The sequence below is a fragment of the Pristis pectinata genome, chromosome 1, assembly GCF_009764475.1.
Source record: "Pristis pectinata isolate sPriPec2 chromosome 1, sPriPec2.1.pri, whole genome shotgun sequence".
Taxonomy (NCBI): Eukaryota; Metazoa; Chordata; class Chondrichthyes; order Rhinopristiformes; family Pristidae; genus Pristis; species Pristis pectinata.
The window spans coordinates 27,369,500-27,383,316 of record NC_067405.1 but is presented as its reverse complement, the minus strand read 5'-3'; positions in this window follow the sequence as shown (position 1 = coordinate 27,383,316).

Genomic DNA, 13,817 nt, shown 5'->3' with positions numbered 1-13,817 from the left:
ACCACGACCTAGTTTTGTTTTTGTTGTGGCAGAATAAATGTGTTTGCTGACTTTCTAATTTCTTACAATCTTTGTTGCTGTTTCCAATTGCATTCTGAGATGGAGACTAATTTATTCAGTGAGTGTCCTGATGTAAGAATCAAGTACAAGACCATGTAATGCCATGGGCTAGCTTACAGTCTGCAGACTGACAATACTAGATAGCAAAACTACATTGGAACTCAAAATTCCATTTGATAAACATTGGTTTTATTGATTGAGCATATCCATGGAAAATATCAGGTCACAAAATTACACAGAATTTTAAAGTATTTTCAGGATAGAACTGTAATAAATATTACTCTGGTCTGGCTTGCAGTGACTTTGTAATGGGCCAAACAATATATATTGTGGCCAATGTTTCCAAAGGGAACCACTGTCATTCAGCCACTCATTCTGAAGGAAGTCCCAGACTTGCATGGACCTGCTCTAAAATCAGGACTTATTAGGTGACAGTTGCCATTGCACTTGTCAATATGTTCCATCACTGGACTCCACAGTGATGTCCGGTCTTGTTGGGATTCCCCATCGTTATAGACACCTTGGATAATGATAGAAGATTGCACATTGTTGGACTTTTGCATTTACCATCAAGATACAACAAAGTCATAGAGTTACATAGCACAGAATTAGGCCCTTCAACCCAACTCACCCATGCTGACCCGGATGTCTGGGCTAGTCCCATTTGCCTGCCTTTGACCCATATCACTCAAGGACTTTTCTGTCCATATGTAGCAGGGAATAGTGAAATGGTTCTGTAGCACAGTAGTAGAGAACAGGGAGATGATCATGTAGCAGAGAGATAAAGTGGGACACTGCAAGGTTGGTACCAGGCAGAGAAAGTCTAGAACCAGTTCAAACCGACCTGAACCATGAACTACAGGCTAAAGTGAACTATAGTAAACTCATGCCTGGTTACCTGCCTAAGTACAATCCCATAAACTTCAGTACGGAAGCTTGCCATTGTACATATAAGGTAAAGACGGAACTGTACACAGCTCATGTAGCACATGAGGTGCGCAAACTTGATGGCTCACGTAGCACATAGGCACTGAAACTTGACACTGCAAAAGGCCTACCTCACTCTATGTACGCAGAGTGAGGTAAGCCTTTTGTATACCTCACTCTGTAAACATAGAGATAGTGGGGAGAAAGTGCAGGGTAGAGACGGGTGGGGGGGGGGGGGGGGTGGAAGTAGATAAAAAAAAGTATAAGAATAATGTAAACTTTGGATTGGGGAGTATTCATTCCAGGACATGTGACTCCCCTGTTGATGTCAGCTTGTGATAAAGAGATAGTTTGTTCTGAAGGTAAACCCCGGACTCTGTGTGAATTCTTTCCATCTACACCATGTACTTGTCCAAATGTCTTTTAAACATTGTAATTGTACCCACCTCTTCTGCCTCCTCTGGCAGCTCATTCCATACACCCACCACCCTCTGTGTGGAAAAGTTGCCCCTTCAAGTCCCAGTTAAATCTTTCCCCCCTTCATCTTAAATCTAAGCTCTCTAGTTTTAGTATCCCCTACAATGTGATACAAATCAATCTGAAAAATACATTTCTTGTTTCTTCATAAATTTTAAAGGCTCATAATGTCAGTCACAAGTGCAAATGGGGGGATGGAAATGGGCAATTAACCCAATCCTGTTCACCAGAATGCAAGCTCCAAAATATTATGTGCTCCCTGCATTCTAGTGGGCATGTACTGTAGCATTAACTGCACTGGTAATTTTACTGAATGCTTCAGTGAAGAGTTGAAAATCATGATTGATACAGACCAAAACTAGACTGCAATGCTTAAAACTAGCCTGCTTCACTTAATGGGGAGTGTCATTTGCAAGCATTCTGCAAATGACTGAACTGAAAAACTGTGAATAATGTCCAAACAACAGAGACAGTAGGCTCCACGACATTTGGACTCTACATTGGAGGCATTATAGGAGGAAGAGAGATGATCTTTAAGCAGATGAGAGACAAGAGGTTTGTCAGTCACACAATCAGAAGTCATGGGAGAAGGCATTTCTGGACATTGTTATCAGGAATCATGCCACAAGAATCTGGATGCAATGTTACTAAAAATCCAATAATCTTAGAGGAGTATTCAAGGTTAGTAATTTTATCTTAAAATTCTATATCAAGTCAATTGCACTATTTGTCCCAGGCATGACTGACTCTACCAACAAGATATACATGCTCCCAGCCACTAACTCAGATACTGACACTGGATGTAATTTAGAAGTGAGCACGGAGGTGTGATTTACATGTAGGGGGACACTTGGCAAGTCAGTAAACTGTTCAGGGAGAATATTTAATACAGAAATCAATTAATTGCACAAGATTTCTGCCACAGAGGATTTGGACGAGGACTTTGATGGGCATACTGCAAAAAAAATTGGTGGATGTGTTCAATTGCAGTAAAAATCTGATAACCCACTATCTGACTATTCAGAAATCCCAATAGTTTGGCATCTGGCTCACTCAGTGATGTTTGTTGTGCTCGCTTTCCTGTCACCAGTTCCTGCACACCCTTTCCTCTTACTGGGACCCTGGTTGTTGTGTTCCCTTCCCAGTCACTGGAGCCCCCATCCCCATGCTTCCTTTCCACTCACTGTTGTCCTAGTTTGCACACTCCTTTTAAGCTGATAATAATGCATAACATCTAAAATATTAAATTAAATATGTATTGCGGCATTAATAGAAATAATATCTAATTATTGGGCGAATCTGCCAATCTGACACCACCAAAGTCTGGAGACTTACTGTATGTGTCTGGAGCAATGAGAAACCTGTCACAAAGCTTGGAAAATGGAGCAGTGTGGCAGGACCTCGATATAGGGCTTTGCTAGGAGATCAGTGCCCATCCTTTCCAGAGTGGAAGGAATTATGCCTTTGCTGCAATGTGATGGAGAATTAAAATAGGAAAGTTTTTCTACAACTGCACAGGATTTTGGTGAAATCACACCCAGAGTGCCAGATACTTTACTTAAGGAAGGATATACTAGCCTTGGGAAAGGTTCACTAGATTGATAGCAGTAATGAAGCAGTTGTCATGTGAGAAAATGTTAAACAGATTACTCCAAAGAATGAGAAGTGATCTTATTCACTTGCCGCACTTGGAGTATTGTGTTCAGTTTTGGTCCCCCTGCTATAGGAAAGATGCTATTAAACTGGACAGAGTGCAGAAAAGATTTACAAGGATGCTACCAGGACCTGAGGGAGTGAGTTATAGGGAAAGATTGGACAGGCTAGGATTTTATTCCTTAGAGCGTAGGAGACTGAGAAGTGATCTTATAGAGGTGTATAAAATCATGAGGGGCATAGATAGGGTGAATGCACTCAGTCTTTTTCCCAGAGTTGGGGAATCAAAAACTAGAGGGCATAGGTAATACTAGAGAAATAAAGGACTGCAGATGCTGGAATCTAGATGAAAAACATTATGATGCTGGAGGAACTCAGCAGGCCAGGCAGCATCTGTGGAGAAAAGCAGGTGGTCAACATTTCAGGTCAGGACACTTCCTCAGGACTCAGTCCCTGAGGAAGTGTCCTGACCCGAAACATTGACCGCCTGCTTTTCTCCATGGATGTTGCCTGGCCTGCTGAGTTCCTGTAGAGGGCATATGTTTAAGATGAGAGGGGAAAGATTTAAAAGGAACTTGAGAGGCAAGTTTTTTTACACAAAGGGTTGTATCTATGTGGAATCAGATGCCAGAGGAAGTGGTTAAGGCAGGTACAATAACAACTTTTAAAAGACAATTGGACAGGTACATGGATTGGAAAAACTTAGAAGGTTATGGGTCAAATGCTGGCAAATGGGACTAGCTTGGATGAGGCATCCTGGTCAGCATGGACCAGTTGGTCTGAAGGGCCTGTTTCTGTGCTGTATAACTCTATGACTATGACTCTATGACTCTATTGAAGCACATTACGTCCTCAACTGGGGAGAGGTGAGGGGGGCGGGGGGGGGGGGGGGGCGGCGCGGTGGATGGGAGCACAGTCTCAGGGTAAAGAGTCATCCATGTCATACTGAGTTAAGGACAAATTTATTCTCTCAGAGAATCTTTGGCATTCTTAACTGTAGGAAGCTGTGAAACCACTAAGTATGATAAGCAAGGTTTATGGATCTGAAGCAGGGAAACGGCGTTGAGGCCTGGATTAGATCAGCTGCTCTTTGGCTTTTATGGTGACTCCATTTAAGTAATGTCTGATGGTCAATGTCACACTGTTCCTTGCAGCAGAAGAAGCAACTGCTTTGTCAGGCAGCCCCCTAACAGCTCCTGAGCTTGTTACCATGGCTACAGGTCATCTCACATCCACATCTTTTATTAAAGCTCTAATGCAGGAAGCTCAGACTAATGTCATACAAGGTCAGTTTGCTGTCTTGTAGGCTCGGGCTAATGCCATCAAGATTATGGATTACTGAGTCACCACAGTCCAGCAGTCTGCTCTCCAATGGATTATTAGGATTGTTGAGATTCTGTGCCTATGGAATAGTAGTGGTTCCATTCCTGCCATCTTGCCCTTGGTGATGCTTGTCAGCTAGCCAGGCAGTTGATCTGCTTCCTTGCATGCTGGGAGAGTGCTAACTGCACCTGGGTCCAATTGGAGCTAAGCTGCTCGAGGTTATTATCCAAAACCATCTGCAGTCTCCTGAAATGAACTGAGATTCTCCCTCCAGCCATGTTGCAATGACTGGGTAGCATTGCACTGGAGCACCAGGATAGATAAAGGCACACAGACAGTCACAAAGAGAATTGAAAAACACTATGTTGCTGGAGGAACTCAGCAGGCCAGGCAGCATCCATGGAGAAAAGCAAACGGTCAAAATTTTGGGGCAGGACCCTTCTTCAAGAGAGAATTACTGAGGGTGATTCCCCTTGTATGTAGTGTGGCTCAGCTTCATTTATTAATTTGGTTTATAAAGCTTATTTTGTGTTGAGTTTTATTTTTGTGTTGTGTCAGAGTGAATGCAATGGTTGCCCTTGACAGTGAATGCAGGCCATGGGCCATGGCCATTGGTGAATAGGGAACTGGGGATCCCTATTCACCAATAGGGAATAGGAATTCTTAGAATCACACTCGATAAGATCTTCAGAAACAGCAGTTTAGGTTTCCTCCACCTCCGTGGCTAATGAGCCTACATGATGACAGGGTTGTAAAGCAGATACTTTGGTTCTGTCTTCACAAAGAAGGATACAAATAACCTTCCAGACATATTAGGGAACACAGGGTCTAATGAGAGGGATGAACTAAATGAAATCAGTATAGTAGGGACATAGTGTTAGGGAAACACAAGATATTAAAGACCAATAATTCCCCAGTGCCTGCTTGCCAGCATCTCAGTGTACTTTAGAAAGTGGTCCTAAAATAGTGTGCATTGGTGGTCATTTTCCAACATTCTTTTGACTCTGGAACAATCCCAATAGATTGGAGGATGGCTAACGTAACCCCAATATTTCAAAAGGACATAGAGAGAAAACAGGAAACCATGGACCTGTCCTATAGGTGGTGGGGAAAATTCTAGAATCCATTACAAAAGAAATCATAGAAGAGCACTTGGAGAAGAGTGACAGAATTGAACAAAGTCAAGAAGGAGCTGTGAAAAATCATGATTGAAAAATAATGGAATTTTTTGAGGATGTAACTAGCAAAATAAATGAGGGAGAACTCATGGATTTGGACTTTCAGAAAGCTTTCAATAACATTACACAAAATAAATCAGCATTCAAAATTAAAGCATATAGGATTGGGAGAAAGGTGTTGATTTGGATAGATAGCTGGATGAGGATAGGCAACAAAGATTAGGAATAAATGGGTCTTCTTCCAAGTAGCAGCCAATGACTAGTGGGATACCACTGGGATCAGCGCTGGGACCCCAGCTATTTGTAAGATATATAAATGATTTGGACAAGGGAATTAAATAAAATATCTCCAGGTCTGCAGATGACATAAATCTGAATGGGAGGGTGAGCCTTGGGGAGGATGCAGAGAAGCTCCAGGCTGATTTGGACAGATTCAGTGGGCAGGCAGATACAATGCAAATGCAGTATGATGTGGATAAATACAAGGTTTTCCACATAACAGGAATGACAAAAGATTGAGAAAGGTGGAAGTGCAACAGGACCTGGGTGTCCATTGCACTGGTTGCTGAAAGTAACTGTGTAGTAGACAATTAAAAAGGCAAAATGTATGCTAGTCTTCATAACAAGATAATTCAAGTATAGGAGCAGGAATGTGTTGCTGCAATTGTACAGGGCCTTGGTGAGACCAGTACTGTACGCAGTGATAGTACCCTTATCTGAAGATGGAAGTTCTTGCTATAGAGGGAGTGCAGCAAAGGTTTACCAGATCAATTTGTCAGACGGAAACTCAGGAACAGATATGCAGGCAGATTAGGGAAAGGTGTTAAAAACAGCAGGGTTGTTGTTGTGGATGAGTTCAACTTCCCCAGAATAGACTAGGACCTCCTTAGTGCAAGAGCCTTAGATGGGGCAGAATTTGTTATGTGCCTCCAGAAGGGTTTCTTAAATCAGCATATAGATAGTCCAACGGGAGGAGGGACCATACTGGATCTGGTGTTGGGAAATGAGCCTGGCCATGTGACTGACCTTTCAGTGGGAGAACAGTTAGGGAATAGTGGCCACAGCTCCTTAAGTTTTAAGATAGCTATAGACAAGGATAAATATGGACCTTGCGGGAGAGTTTTAAATTGGAGCAGGGCAAATTACAAGAGTATTAGGCAGGAACTAGGGAGAGTTAATTGAGAACAGCTGTTTTTGTGCAAGTCCACATCTGACATGTGGAGGGTGTTTAAAGACCAACTGCACAGAGTACAGGACAGATACATTCCAGTAAGAGGAGAGACAAGGATGGCAAGGTTCCTTACATGTCGAGAAAGGTGGTGAATTTAGTCAAGAAGAAAAAAGAAGTGTATGTAAGGTTTAGGAAGTTAAAATCAAATATAGCCAGTGAGGATCATAAAGAAACTAGAAAAGAACTCAAAAAGGGAATTCAGAGCACTAGGAGGGGCTCTGAAAAGTCCTTAGCAAGTAGGATTAAAGAGATTCCCAAGGCATGCTATATATACACATCAAGAGCAAGAAGATAAATAGGGAGAGGGTAGGATCACAAGGATAAAGGAAGGAACATGTGCTTAGAGGCACAGGATATGGGCAAAGTCCTAAATGAGTATTTTGCATCACTATTTATCAAGGTGAAGGAAGTGGTGGATATTGAGATCAGTGTGGAGCGTGCTAATATGCTGGGTCATTTTGAGATAAAGAAAGAGGTAGTGCTGGGTCTCTTAAAGAACGTTAAGGTGGATAAGTCCCTGATGGGATATACCCCAGGTTATTGAGAGAGGCAACAGATCAGATTGCTGGGACCTTGACCAGGATTTTTGTGTCCTTTCTAGCCACAGGCAAGGTCCCAGAGGATTGACGAGTAGCTAATGTTGTTCCATTATTCAAGAAGGAAAGTAGGGATAATCCTGGAAACTATAGACTGGCGAGCCTCACATCAGTAGTAGGGAAGCTGTTGGAGAGGATTCTCTGGGATAGGATTTATGAGCATTTAGAAAACCATTGTCTAATTAGGGACAGCTTGCATGGTTTTGTGCGGGGTAAGTCATGTTTTACTAACTTGATTGAGTTTTTCAAGGAGGTGACAAAGGTGATTGATGAAGGTAGAGCTGTCCTGCACAGTGAGTATAGGGAGTAAGGAAAGAGGCTGAAAAGCAGGACCTCGAAGGTAGTAATTTCTGGATTACTCCTGGCTACATAGGTTGATAGGGTGGTAAAGAAGGCTTATGGCATGCTTGCCTTTATTAGTCAAGGAACTGGATTTAAGAGTCAGGAAGTTATGCTGCAGCTTTATAAAACTCTAGTTAGGCCACATCTGGGGTATTGCATTCATTTCTGGCTGCCCCATTATAGGAAGGATGTGGAGGCTTTGGATAGGGCGCAGAAGAGATTTACCAGGATGCTGCTTGCATTAGAGGTCATGTGTTGTAAGGAGAGGTTGGACAACCTTGGGTTGTATTCTCTGGAGCAACGGAGGCTGAGGGAAGACCTGATAGAAGTTTATAAGATTATGAGAGGCATAGATAGACAGCTGGTATCTTTTTCCCTAGGTCGAAATGTCTAATACTACAGGGCATGCATTTAAGGTGAGAGGGGGTAAGTTCAAAGGAGGTGTACAGGGCAATTTTTTCACACAGAGCGTGATGGGTGCCTGGAATGCGCTGCCAGGGGTGGTGGTGGAGGTAAATATGATAGAGCTGTTTAGGAGGCTCTTAGACAGGCACATGAATGTGCAGAGAATGGAGGGATATGCACATTATGCAGGCAGGAGGGATTAGTTTAGTTTAACATTTTATTAGTTTAATTAGCTCAGCACAACATTGTGGACTGAAGGGCCTGTTCCTGTGATGTACTGTTCTATGTTCTATGTTTAATGGATCTCTCTGGTGTCGGAGAATTTCCAGACAGCTGAAGTTTTTGTTTGAATATCATGTCCAACCACTGGAGGGTGCTAAACTGTCGCATTGCTATTTTCTTTACCACATCACTGCACACCATCTATGTACTGGAATAGTTTAGATAAAGCTGCTTCTCCTCTCTCAGCTGCTAAAGGCCAGACCACTAGCAACAATGAGATTTTAGGAGGCATATTGAACAGACATTTGGAAAAAACAAAACTATACAGCATATTGGAATAATTTTCAACTGGTGCTTGTTAAAATGTATAGCCAGTTTTATTTGCTGATACTTTCCACGACAATACAGAACATTGTTTTTCCATATGCCAAATACCAGCTTTTTAGCATGGCATAATGATATCCATGGTATTACATATTGATTATAAATGTTAATCTTTCAGTAACAATGCAGTCTTGGGTATAACCAAGAGCTATTGCAACATTGCTGAGTCTTCAAAATCAAATCAAGAATCTCAATGCATTACAATTATCAAGAAAATTACACATAGTATTTGTAATTGCAATTCTTTTGAGGCATACATTAAAATATGTTCATTGGTGAACTGCTTTAAATGTAAGAAGGACATATTTAGAGTGTCGTTAATGAAGGTAATGTCACCTGACAGAGAAAGAAAAGGACTGGATACAAAACCTTTCTAAATTTGTTCGGAAAGTTTATTAGTGACCCTCTCCTGCATGTGTTTATTCCATGACAAATATTCTTGTTGCTATACTTTTCTACACCTACACCAGATTTGCAAAATACAGCATTCGTCATTACACATGAAATTCAACACAGAGAATTTGGAGGGGATACATTTTGGTTGGAAAGACAATATACTGTATATTACTCTGTGCGTTTTTAAAGTTACTGCAGAAGAGTGACTTATGCACTAACATTTTATTATTGTTAGCAAAGCTCAATAAAGTATGTGAGATTCAGGCTAGTATTTAATACATTTATCATGGCATGCAATACAGAAACTGCAAAGTCATACTTAACCTATTATTAGTTCAGCTCCAGCTGAAATATTGTATCCAATTCTGTCCAGGAAGTGCAAAAAGACTTTGAAGAGAAAATAGAGGGGTTTTACTGGAGATGTTGGATTATAGTCTCATGGATGAGCTGAAGAAGCTGGAACAGAGAAGGCCAAGAGATTATTTGACAGAGCTGTTTTAAAACATGGAAGAATTAAATAGCGTACGTTAAAATAATTTGCTTCTAGTGACCGAGAATTGACCCTGGATGGAACAGATTTAAGGAAAAACCATTTTCCTCAATGAGTGATTAGGATGTGGAATGCATTGCCTGACAAATAGTAGATTTAATAGTAGCATATAAATACTTAAAATGCATGAAAAATAAATACTTGAAAAATCTGCTGGAATATGGGGAAGAATGGGGAAGTGGTAGAAACTAGATTTCTCTTTGAAAGAGCTGGCATATGGTAAATTGACAGAAAGGCTTCATTCTATATCATACATTCTTTGAAACTATGATTAATTAATTTTACCTTTGGATTAAAGAACTCTATTTAACCTATTTTGAATTTCAAATCTTAAATAATTAAAGTAGTCAATGCTTTATGTCAAATTAAAACAGAAAATCCTGTAAAGGTTGAATGGGTCTGGCAGCTTCTACAGCAAGAGAAACAGCAAAAAAACATTTCAGGTCAATGACCAGTCATTGGCTGCTGATGATTTATAGCTGAATATTTCTTGCATTTTCTAATTTTGTTTCAGATTTTGAAGATCCACATTATTTTGCTTTTGTTTCTATGGTCTAGATTTCACAACTTAATTTTAAAACTGGATTCAATATAACAATGGAGTCTTGCAGATCACGTATGGGCTGTACTTTCCTGGCATCTTCCTGCCTATTCATGCTCATTAATTTATAAATTTGCTTGTAGTGAGGAAAATGGTTTCTTCAATAACAGCACCTAGATGCAACTGCTCATTGTCAATATTGGTGTGGTGTTCTTAAAACTGATGACATCACTGGCAACATAAATCGTTACTTGGTGTTGTTGCTATATCTACTTTTTCAGATCCATGCCTTCTCTACACATATTTCCCATTAGCCATAATCTACTTGTAATTGAAATTCATTAGATTTTTTTGTCTTATTACTTTCATGACTGCATGACTTACTGAACCTTAGCTGCATAACAAAAAATCCTTGCAGAGGACTGTCCTATTAAAACTGACAGGACATTTGTCATTCTGATAATAAAGCTCACTGCAACCTATGGAATGTGGTAAATAACTTAATATTTATTGTCTGCTCATGCAGAATAGCTGAAGTTAATACAAAAAAAAACTGCAGTGTTGCACAAGCTTAACCCATACCCTTTTATCTCACAAATTTTATACCTTTGTAATGTTATGGCAAAAAAGTCTATTTAAAATTTGAAGATGATATATTTTGATATTTAAAGGTTTGTGGCATTACTTGAAAAATTTCCAGCAGTTTCATCCAAGGCTAAGCTTTAACCCTACACACACACACACACACGCACGCACGCACGCACGCACGCACACACACACAGATGAGAGATGTATGAGTATGTTTTGAAACTCAATGCCTATCTGAGAACTAAATATTATATAGCTATTGTGAACATACTTCATTATTTCCATCTTTTATGCCACAAATCCTAATGACACTAGCCCAAAACTACTGTTTGAATTGCTGCCGCTGTCCCTCCGTCCCTATTCTTACTCGGACTGGGTGCAGCTTCATTCTCTCCTACACCCTGGAGTACAGTTGCACGGTCCACAGCCTCAGCAGCAAAGTGAGCAGGCCTTACCCCCAAAAAGCACCTAACACCATTTACTAGCCATGAAAATTCCTTCAGATATTAATAGTGTTAAATGACTCTGGCATTCAGAGACAATGGGCTAGGTCATAGTGAATGTGGCCCACTCCCTGGACTCATCACCCATGGTAAATGAAAGTCAAAAAAAACTGAAGTTAAAACAGAGAACATTCCGACCTGAAATATTAACTCAGTTTCTCCTTCCACAGATGCTGCCTGGCCTGCTGAGTGTTCCCATCAGCTCCTGTTTTTATTTTGCCACCCACTCTGGCCCTTCTGCCTGCACTTACTTTTTCCAGATGGGGAGGGTCGAAAGAGCTGACCATCTGCACACAGGAGGCACTCTGGTCTCCGAGCAGCTCACTGTTGGCAGAGACTTCTGAACCATTGTTACATATCTCTGAGAGTTACTATTTTCAAGTTAATCAGTCCACTATTAGTAGTCATGCCTTCAGCTGTCCAGACCCTGAACTCTGGTACATAGCTGAGGTGCTGCATGCATTTTGCATCTGTTCCCTCTCTCCTTCATATCAATACCCTTCTGTCAGGCTAAATTATAAATTAAACCAAAATAATTCAGAAAGAAAAAATAACTGCCCCTTCCCCTCAAATCTCCATTGAAGTCAAGCTGTGTTGGATCTGGGGGTAGCAATTCTTCAGCAAGGCAAGGCTCCCTACTATACTCTTTCCGGATGCAAGCTCTGAATTCCAGTTTAACACCATAGGACATATCTTTCCTTCATGTTTCAGCATTTAGAAGGAACAGTTCCCCCAGAAACACATAGCACAAGTCCTTCATCATCACCAGTATATCTTTCACTTCGCATAGCCCCATCTCATACAAGCAATACAAGATCTTCACTTTTACCTTCTCTCTTTCTGCCATTCAGAACCTCAAACACTCTGTTAGGGGAAAAACTGGTTTACGTGCACTACTTTTAACTTAGTATATAGTATTCATAATGTGGTATCCTTCACACTGGGTAGGCTAAACACAGTTTATAAGGCCTCTTTGTAGAACATTCCTGTCCAGTTCACAGATAAGACCTTGAGCTTCTGATTGTTGTCATTCTGTGTCAAACAAAATTTGGTAACAAAATATATTAATTGATTGTAGAGCAAACATTATGAAACATGATGAACGATGTATTTTTCATGGAATAATTTAAAGAAGGAAAAAGATAATGAGAGATGTAGAGGTTCAGGAAGGGAATTCAAAAGCTCAGAGTCTGCACAGGTGAAGGCAGCCACTATCGGTAGAGTGATTAAATCTGGAGTTATAATGAATCCTTGGGTTCACCAAATCATTTTTTTGGCTGACATCAAGTAGTTGTACTTTTTTTTATATGTTAAAATGTAATATTGTTCTAACCATGACTAGGCCAGTTAAAACTACAGACCGATTATGATCTGTAATCCTTAAATTAAGTTAATCTGTTGTGCTGAGTTTGCATTTGCTAAAATAACAGAATTATTGTAGAGGATGTAGAACAGTGGAATATTATTGTAGAATTGTTGACAATATATAAGGGCTTGCTTTTAGTTCAAAGTTAGTTACTTAGCTTTTGAGAGTCTTTGAAAGAAGAGATAGAAATCAGAATGGATCCCCTGTAGAGAATTTACATTTCTTGAATTATTCATGAGTATTAAATGTGTATATCTCCACATCTCTAACGTCTTAACAAAAATCTATCCATCTTCCTTTTAAAGCTGCAAGTTAATGAAGCAGCAATTGTTAACAAAATTTGTTCCAACTTCCACCATCATTTTTCTGGATAAGAATTTCATAAACACTTCTGAAAGGCCTGGCTTAAATTCTTAGACTATGCTCCTCAGTCCTGGATTATCTTTCCAATAAAAGTAATTTATTTCCATCTACTTTATCAATTTTCCTTAATACACTGTAAAATCTGACCAAATCATCTCTCAATCTTCTGAAGTCCAATTACACTGCCTGCAGTACTCCTTATTTTGTATCTTTGGCAGACCTGAATATATGGTTTTCTTTGCACCCATTGCACCCAAAACAAATCACTGTGGAGTACCAGTGGTGTCATCTCGTCAATTCAAGTAACTGTTCATTACCACTATTTGCTCTCCTGCTGATCAGCCAACTTTACATTATCTAATGAGGTGAGTAATAGTCAAGCACTGTTATTTAACATATGGTGTGATGATCCCTGTGGTGGCTCATGCTATCAAATGGTAAATGTTATTCAAAGATTAGACAAGATTCAGGTATTCCTTGGTTCTAGGGTAATTGCAGCTGTAAATAACTTATTGGTAGATACACTCACATTATAGAAATTTTGTTAGGCAATATAGCTGGAAAATATTCATGCATTTTGTAGACACGCTGCCTTATTGCTGCTTAATATTAAGCATCTACCTGCCAGAGCAGTGCATGTATCTTCACAGATCAGCCTGTATTGTCTAACTATACTATTTAACTGGGGAGACACTTGGCTCAGTATACACAA